Source organism: Medicago sativa, chromosome 6, assembly GCF_051527215.1.
Source record: "Medicago sativa cultivar Bolivia chromosome 6, Bolivia_mono, whole genome shotgun sequence".
Classification (NCBI taxonomy): domain Eukaryota; kingdom Viridiplantae; phylum Streptophyta; class Magnoliopsida; order Fabales; family Fabaceae; genus Medicago; species Medicago sativa.
In genome coordinates this window covers 49,729,804-49,739,540 of record NC_140754.1, presented here as the reverse complement: position 1 = coordinate 49,739,540, position 9,737 = coordinate 49,729,804, and positions in this window count along the sequence as shown.

Below are 9,737 nucleotides of genomic sequence, written 5' to 3'. Positions count from 1 at the left end.
AGGAAATAAGAAATAAATCTTGCATTGAAAATTTAAATTATTAAACTTTTACAACATTAAATGCACAAGTTCCAATAAAATAATTCTATCTTTAGCTTTTTAACTTGTGCCTTAAGGGCACAAGTTAACATTTTCCTATTTTTTATTATAACTTATTTTCTAAATTTATGATCTATTTCAAAAACCATTATATACTTAACCTTGATATAAACCGGGTAACCTCTCACAAAAAAAAAGATAGCGGTATCTTTCAAGAGAAGAAAACTTTTATCTCGCTCGTTCATAAAAGATTTACCTTATCCTTTAAAATAAAATAAAAAGATGTCACAATTTTTGTTGTTAAAAAATGGGGTGTTAGATTGTTCCTTTCTTAAACACATAGGGAAGGATCATTGCTCACCATACAATAATGCAATGAAAGATTATCAAGACTTTTTGAATCAAGATGGGCATCTTAGGAATGTTACTGAATTGCAAAGTTCGAGCCAAATTCTTGTGTTAAGATTTGTTGATAAAGCTAGTTTAATACAAGAGCGGTTTTTTTTTATGTGTCACATGTTAATGACACTTCTTCCTTAACTCTTAAGGAAACAATATGTGGTAAATTTTCTAGACATAACCATGATGTTTCTAATATTCGTGGCTAAGGGTATGACGGTGCTAGCAATATGAGAGGAGAATGAAATGATTTACAAGCACTTTTTTTATGAAAAATTGTCCTTATGCTTACTATGTCCACTGTTTTGCTCATCGATTGCAACTTGCCTCAGTTACTACATCAAGAGAAGTTACACCAATTCATCAATTCTTTTAGAAGCTGGCTTTTGTTGTCAATGTAGTTGGTTCTTCTACTAAGCGCCGTGATGAGTTACAAGCTGCCCAAAAAAAAGAAATTACAAATTTGTTAGAGATTGGGGAGATTGTAACTGATAAAGGTAAAAACCAAGTTGGTACTGTGAAAAGAGCTGGAGATTCTTGTTGGAGATAACATTTCAACTCTATTTGTAGCTTGGTAAGTATGTATGAAGCAACCTGTGTAGTTTTAAAATAAAATTGCAAAAGAAACAAAAAAAATTACCCAACATGCGGATTGTAACAGCCCGATTTTTTGTTAGATTTATTTTATTATTAATTTATGTGTGCTATATGTGTTTATATGTGATTATTTGCCTTTTTGTGTATTTTGGTTGGGATTCGTAGAATTCGGTGTTAGAAGGGTATTTTAGTAATTTTGGACTTAGGGGCATTTTGGTCATTTTGAGAGTAGGGGTAATTTTTCCTGAAGGTTATTTTAGTGCTTAGTGAGAGTTATTATTCCACCAAGTTGCTAGAGAGTGTAGTAATTATTTTATTTCCGGTAAGTGACCGTTAGTGATGTATTTTACCGTTAGTGATATATTTACCGTTAAGTGAGTGGTAACATTTTTGAAGTTAGATTAGAAATGGGTTAGGCCCATTAAGGATTGTGAGATAAGCCCAATTAAGTGAACCTATATAAACTAATGTTAGTAGGGAGATAGGGTTTTTTCACAAACATTTTTCATTTGAGAAGAGAAGAGATAGAGGCTAGAGGGAAGAACAAGAACAAGGGTTAGAGGCAAGATAGGATTCATCATCTAGGAGCTAAATTGAAGCTTTGGATAGAGATTCTGTGTTAGAGGTAAGAGGGTTAGAATTCAACCATAATTCATAATTTTTTTTCTTTTTACCCATTTTGTGAAATTGATGAATTGAAATCTAAATGCTGTAAATTCGTGCATGATTATTGCTGTTATGTTTGAGAACATGATTTGTATGATAATTGTATGTTAGTATGTGAATTAACATGTTGAAATGCATAATTGTTGGCACTTTGTGTTCTTGAGCAAATTTGATGAGAAATGAGGTTGTGATGTTGAATTGTGCATGAATTTATGTTCATTAGTTGTTATTGATGATTATTGAACTATTGGAATTGAATTGGTGTAACTGGAATCGCTGTTTATGGATTTGTGAGGAGATTTGTGGTTGTGTTGGTGTTTTGAGAAAATTTTGTAATTTTGATGAAATGAACTATTTTGTTGTTTCTAATGCTTGAATCATGTTTGTTTAAGTGTATTGAATCTATTTTACGCATAAACACTTTCTGGAACTTGGTTTGGGAGTTGGGGATTTGAAAAATGGGGTTTTGGGTGAAAATGATGAGGAACCCGTAACTACTGCAGAATTTCGCAAGAACTGCGCTAATAGCCCAAATTGAGCTAAAAGCGAAATTTCCCAGAAGCAGTTTTTCTTCTGTTTCGCTAATAGCCCAAATTGAGCTAATAGCAAAATTTCCCAGAAGCAGTTTTTCTTCTATTTCGCTAATAGCCCAAATTGAGCTAATAGCGAAATTGCCCAGAAACAGTTTTTTTTGTTTTCTTTGCTTTGAGCACTTGGGGACCAATCCGATACTTCTAAAATGTTTCTTTGGATTTAATTAACCTCTGTTTATACCTTTAATCCTACTGGAATTTGATTTGAATTGGTTTGGACTTGAATTTGTGAAAATTGTCTAACTTTTATAAAAACGGTCCAAACGTCGATCTTTCCGAAAACTCGTTTTTCTCCGGAGTTTGAGGTGGGATTAAAGTTGTATATTGTTTATATGATTTATAAAAATGGTTGTGATTGGTTTCATCCAGTTTGAACTTATTTTGATTTGAAAATGAGAATTTTTGTGAAAAGTGATAAAGTGAGACGAACTTTGAGTTCTTCATGAATTCATCGTATTTGGCCGATGAAATGCTTATGTAACCTCTACTGCACATATAAGTGACTTGTGAGAATACATTGCATAGGCAATTGAGCTTGTAGAATTGGTTTTGGTTCATAACCTCTAGTATTTTTAAGTTATGATTTTTGGAGACGAACTTATCAGAAAATGACTTTAAGTGTTGATTGTCTTGTGAATCCTTTATGGATAGTTGATATAACTTATATGAAGATGATTGATGGTGTATTTATGTGACAACTACATATTGATTGAATTATGGATGTTGTTGGTGATTGTATATATGTTAAGTGGTGGTGAATTGTTGTTGATTGCATATATACAAGTATTGGAGATGTTGAGATGAATTGTTTGTGTGAACATATGCATTGTAGTTGAGTCATATGTTCATGCATACATGACTGATGGTGGCGGATTTTGTATCCAATTGAGGTCATTACGATGTTTTTGTTGCATCGGAGGTGACGACCTTGAGGTGATTTGGTACCACATGCATCTAGATGAGTCTAGAGCCATTTGCATAGATTGTTGGTGAATTGGATTGCATTAAAATGTGCTTGATGGTTGAATTACTAATTGTACTTGTGATTTGAATTGTTAATTGTTAATTGACAAGGTGAAGTTGTGATACGTGTATGTTGCACTTGCTGATATGAACTTGGTATGATGGTAATGAATGATATGAATGTGTTGTGAATACTTGAGAGAATATGCATAATTTAATATTCATCATATTTGAATGTATCTTTCATCTCCAATGTTCATGTTAAACCTTTTGGATTATGATGATGTAATGCTAACCCTCAGTGGTTTACCACCTACCTTTCCGTATGGACGGGTAGATGGAGTGCAGGATGCTTAGATTGTTTTGCTTGATGTTGCCGAGGAGTGGAGTTCCTCTTTTATATGCAAGTGTCTAGATTAGGGCTCTGATCTAGGATTTGCATGTTGGATTTTATCAATGTAGTTTGGAGTTGAGATATTGTTGTATTTGAGATATGGAGGATATATTTTTATTATATTGAGATCGGGAGTTGTTTATGGATTATATGTATGTTTTGCTGCTATGTTATGTAACATGATCTTTATGCATGTATGTTTTAATTCGAAGACGTAGCATCTATTTCTAGAATATATTCGTATGTTCGCACGTTTTACCGCTTATTAGAAGTAGGTTGTTACAAGTTGGTATCAGAGCTGTGGTCAGTCTTGTCCGGACTAATGGACTAATAGACTAGTATATGTTGGTACTCCCTGTTAGTATGCGAATGGTAATGAGTTACCTTCGGTACTTGTTCTTGTGTTGTTGTGATGTTGTTCTTATTTGTTGGTTGTTTTTCCTGTTGTATACAACATGTACGGAAGTACTGTCGGTACTTGTTCCGGTGTTCCGTTCTTTTAGGCGGGTCTGAGTTGAGTGGGGAGAAGCCACATATTCCAGGTATCTTTTGGATAGAGAAGCTCAGTTGTTTGTGGTTGTGGTTTCGGCAAAGTTTGAAGAGCTTTCAAGGTTTTTTCCGCACATCAATGCGGAGGATGCTATGGTTTCCAAGTGTGTGAAGTTTGAAAGCGGTTTGAGGCCCGACATCTACCAGTATATGTGTATTCAGGAGATCTGAAACTTTGATACTTTGGTGCATAAGTGTCGTATGTTTGATGACGCTGGAAGGGCTAAGGTTAATCACTACAAGGCTCAGAATGAGAAGAAAGGAAAGGGGCATGGATTTAAGAAGCCGTACAACAAGGACAAAGGCAAGAAGAAAGAATCTGGTGGAGGCTCTAAGGTGAATGTTGCTGAGGTGAGGTGCTACAAGTGTGGCACATTGGGTCATTTTGATAATGATTGCAAGAGTTGTGAGAAATGCTACAAGTGTGGAGAAGCAAGTCACAAGGATTTTGAGTGCAAGAAGGAGATCACTTGCTACAATTGTGGTGAGAAGGGGCATATCAGTACTAAGTGTACCAAACCGAAGAAGGCAGCAGGGAAGGTGTTTGCATTGAATGCGGAGGAAGTGGAGCATCCGGATAATCTCATCAGAGGTATGTGTTTTATCAATAATACTCCTTTGATTGTAATTATTGATACTGGTGCTACTCATTCTTTTATCGCGGCTAGTTGTGTTGAGCGTTTGGTTTGGTTATGACTCTGATGTCTCGAGGGATGGTTATCGATACCCCGGCTAGTGGTTCTGTGACTACTTCATTTGTGTGTGCTAGGTGTCCTGTTAGTTTTGGTAACGTTGATTTTGAGTTGGATCTTGTGTGTCTTCCGTTGAAGCATATGGACGTGATTTTTGGTATGGATTGGATGTTGACTTTTGGTGTTAACATTAATTGTTTGACCAAGAGTATAACGTTTTCTAAGCCGGTAGCTGAGGAAGGTGGGAGGTTCTTAGCCGCGGAGCAAGTGAAGAAGTCTTTGGATGGTGAAGCTTGTGTGTTCATGATGTTTGCTTCCTTGAAGGAGAGTAGTGAGAAAGGAGTTGGTGATTTGCCGGTAGTGCAAGAGTTTCCAGAAGTTTTTCCGGACGACATTACCGAGTTGCCGCCGGAGAGAGAAGTTGAGTTTGCAAATTGATTTGGTGCCAGGAACGAGTCCTATTTCGATTGCGCCGTATCGGATGTCTACATCAGAGTTGGGTGAATTGAAGAAGCAGTTGGAAGAGTTGCTCGAGAAGCAGTTTATCAGGCCAAGTGTTTCGCCGTGGGGAGCTCCTGTGTTGTTGGTTAAGAAGAAAGATGGAAGTATGAGGTTGTGTGTGGATTATCGGCAGTTGAACAAGGTGACAATCAAGAATCGGTATCCGCTTCCGAGGATTGATGATTTGATGGATCAGTTGGTTGGTGAAGAAGTGTTCTGCAAGATTGATTTGAGACCAGGATATCATCAGATTAGAGTAAAGGCGGAAGATATATCCAAAACTGCGTTCAGAACGAGGTATGGACACTATGAGTATTCTGTGATGCCATTTGGAGTATCTAATGCGCCAGGTGTTTTCATGGAATATATGAATAAAATATTTCATCCTTTTCTAGATCGTTTTGTGGTGGTGTTTATCGATGATATTTTGGTGTACTCTAAGTCGGAAGAAGAGCATGCCGAGCATTTGAAGATTGTGTTGGAAGTTTTGAAGGAGAACAGGTTGTTTGCTAAGTTGTCGAAGTGTGAGATTTGGTTGCGGTAAGTGAGTTTCCTTGGTCATGTAATTTCTAAAGGTGGCATTACGGTGGACCCGTCGAAGGTTGATGCGGTTTTGCAGTGGGAATCGCCTAAGTCTGTTTTTGAAGTTAGAAGCTTTCTTGGTTTGGCCGGTTATTATCGAAGGTTCATTGAGGGATTCTCTAAGTTGGCGTTGCCATTGACGCAGTTGACTCGGAAAGGACAAGCTTATGTTTGGGATGCTAAGTGCGAGAAGAGTTTCCAAGAGTTGAAGAAGAGGTTGACGTCAGCTTCAGTGTTGATTTTGCCGAATACGAAGGAATCGTTTGTTGTGTATTGTGATGTTTCTAAGATGGGTCTTGGTGGTGTGCTTATGCAGAACCGTCAGGTTGTGGCTTATACTTCAAGGCAGTTGAAAGTGCATGAGAAGAATTATCTGACTCATGACTTGGAATTAGCGGCCGTTGTGTATGTGTTGAAGATTTGAAGGCATTATCTGTATGGTTCAAAGTTTGAAGTGTTCAGTGATCACAAGTGTTTGAAGTATTTGTTTGACCAGAAGGAGTTGAATATGAGGCAGAGAAGATGGTTGGAGTATCTTAAGGATTTCGACTTTCAGTTGAGTTACCATCCTGGGAAGGCGAATGTTGTTGCCGATGCTTTGAGTAGAAAGTCGTTGCATATGTCTGCTTTGATGGTTAAAGAGTTGGAGTTGATTGAGCAGTTTCGAGATTTGAGTTTGGTTAGTGAGTTGACACCGGACGGTGTGAGGTTGGGTATGTTGAAACTAACAAGTAATATATTGGAAGAGATTAAGAATGGACAGAAGGAAGATTTGGAACTGGTTGATCGAGTAGTGTTGGTCAATCAAGGTAAGGGTGGAGACTTCAGATTGGATGAGAACGGTGTTTTGATGTTTCGTGATCGTGTTTGTGTACCAGATGTTCTTGAGCTTAAGAGACAGATTTTGGAAGAGGGTCACAGGAGTAGTTTGAGTATTCATCCAGGAGCGACTAAGATGTATCAGGATTTGAAGAGGTTGTTTTGGTGGCCTGGAATGAAGAAAGAGATCGAAGAGTTTGTGTATGCTTGTTTGGTTTGTCAGAAGTCTAAGATTGAACATCAGAGACCGTTAGGTTTGATGCAACCGTTGTTTGTGCCGGAGTGGAAGTGGGATAGTATATCAATGGACTTTGTTGGAGCGTTGCCGAAGACTGTTAAGGGTTTTGATTCGATTTGGGTGATTGTTGATCGGTTGACGAAGTCGGCACTTTTTATTCCTATCAAGACTGGTATGTCTGTGGCTAAGTTGGCTGAGATCTACATTGAGCATATTGTTAGATTGCATGGTATTCCTTCTAGTATTGTGTCGGATCGGGATCCGAGGTTTACTTCTAAGTTTTGGGAGAGTTTGCAAGTTGCTTTGGGGACTAAGTTGAGGTTGAGTTCTGCTTATCATCCCCAGACTGATGGTCAGACAAAGAGGACTATTCAGAGTTTGGAAGATTTGTTGAGAGCTTGTGTGTTGGAGCAAGGTGTCAGTTGGGTCGAATGTTTACCGTTGATTGAGTTTACTTACAACAACAGTTTTCATTCTAGTATCGGAATGGCGCCGTTTGAGGCTTTGTATGGTCGGAGGTGTAGAACTCCTTTGTGTTGGTATGAGTCAGGAGAGAGTGCTTTGTTAGGACCAGAAGTTGCGCAAGAAACTACAGAAAAGGTTAAGATGATTCAAGAGAAGATGAGAGCGTCTCAGAGTAGGCAGAAGAGTTATCATGATAAGAGGAGGAGGGACATTGAGTTTCAGGTTGGTGATCGTGTGTTTTTGAGAGTGAATCATGTAACCGGTGTTGGTCGTGCTTTGAAGTGTCGGAAGTTGACTCCTCGTTTTGTTGGACCTTTTGAGATTGTTGAGAAGGTTGGGGTTGTAGCGTATCGGATTGCGTTACCGCCATCTTTGTCAAATCTTCATGATGTGTTTCATGTATCTCAGTTGAGGAAGTATGTGTATGATTCGTCTCATGTGATTCAAGTGGATGATTTGGAAGTAAGGTATAATTTGACCGTTGAGACTTGACCAGTTAGGATTGAGGATCGTGAAGTGAAACGTTGCGTGGCAAGGAGGTCGTTTTGGTTAAAGTGATTTGGGTTGGACCGACGGGTGAGAGTGCCACTTGGGAGTCGGAGAATAGGATGAGGGTTGCGTATCCAGAGTTGTTTCCTTCAGGTAATTTTCGAGGGCGAAAAATTCTTTTTAGTGGGGGAGAGTTGTAACAGCCCGATTTTTTGTTAGATTTATTTTATTATTTATTTATGTGTGCTATATGTGTTTATATGTGATTATTTGCCTTTTTGTGTATTTTGGTTGGGATTCGCAGAATTCGGTGTTAGAAGGGTATTTTAGTCATTTTGGACTTAAGGGCATTTTGGTCATTTTGAGAGTAGGGGTAATTTTTGCTGAAGGTTATTTTAGTGCTTAGTGAGAGTTATTATTCCACCAAGTTGCTAGAGAGTGTAGTAATTATTTTATTTCCGGTAAGTGACCGTTAGTGATGTATTTTACCGTTAGTGATATATTTACCGTTATGTGAGTGGTAACATTTTTGAGGTTAGATTAGAAATGGGTTAGGCCCATTAAGGATTGTGAGATAAGCCCAATTAAGTGAACCTATATAAACTAATGTTAGTAGGGAGATAAGGTTTTTTCACAAACATTTTTCATTTGAGAAGAGAAGAGATAGAGGCTAGAGGGAAGAACAAGAACAAGGGTTAGAGGCAAGAGAGGATTCTTCATCTAGGAGCTAAATTGAAGCTTTGGTTAGAGATTCTTGGTGTTAGAGGTAAGAGGGTTAGAATTCAACCATAATTCATAAATTTTTTTCTTTTTACCCATTTTGTGAAATTGATGAATTGAAATCTAAATGTTGTAAATTCGTGCATGATTATTGATGTTATGTTTGAGAACATGATTTGTATGATAATTGTATGTTAGTATGTGAATTAACATGTTGAAATGCATAATTGTTGGCACTTTGTGTTCTTGAGCAAATTTGATGAGAAATGAGGTTGTGATGTTGAATTGTGCATGAATTTATGTTCATTAGTTGTTATTGATGATTATTGAACTATTGGAATTGAATTGGTGTAACTGGAATCGCTGTTTATGGATTTGTGAGGAGATTTGTGGTTGTGTTGGTGTTTTGAGAAAATTTTGTAATTTTGATGAAATGAACTATTTTGTTGTTTCTAATGCTTGAATCATGTTTGTTTAAGTGTGTATTGAACATATTTTGACCCATAAACACTTTCTGGAACTTGGTTTGGGAGTTGGGGATTTGAAAAATGGGGTTTTGGGTGAAAATGATGAGGAACCCGTAACTACTGCAGAATTTCGCAAGAACTGCGCTAATAGCCCAAATTGAGCTAATAGCGAAATTTCCCAGAAGTAGTTTTTCTTCTGTTTCGCTAATAGCCCAAATTGAGCTAATAGCGAAATTTCCTAGAAGCAGTTTTTCTTCTATTTCGCTAATAGCCCAAATTGAGCTAATAGCGAAATTGCCCAGAAACAGTTTTTTTTTGTTTTGTTTGCTTTAAGCACTTGGGGACCAATCCGATACTTCTAAAATGTTTCTTTGGATTTAATTGACCTCTGTTTATACCTTTAATCCTACTGGAATATGATTTGAATTGGTTTGGACTTGAATTTGTGAAAATCGTCTAACTTTTATAAAAACGGTCCAAACGTCGATCTTTCCGAAAACTCGTTTTTCTCCGGAGTTTGAGGTGGGATTAAAGTTGTATATTGTTTATATGATTTCTAAAAAT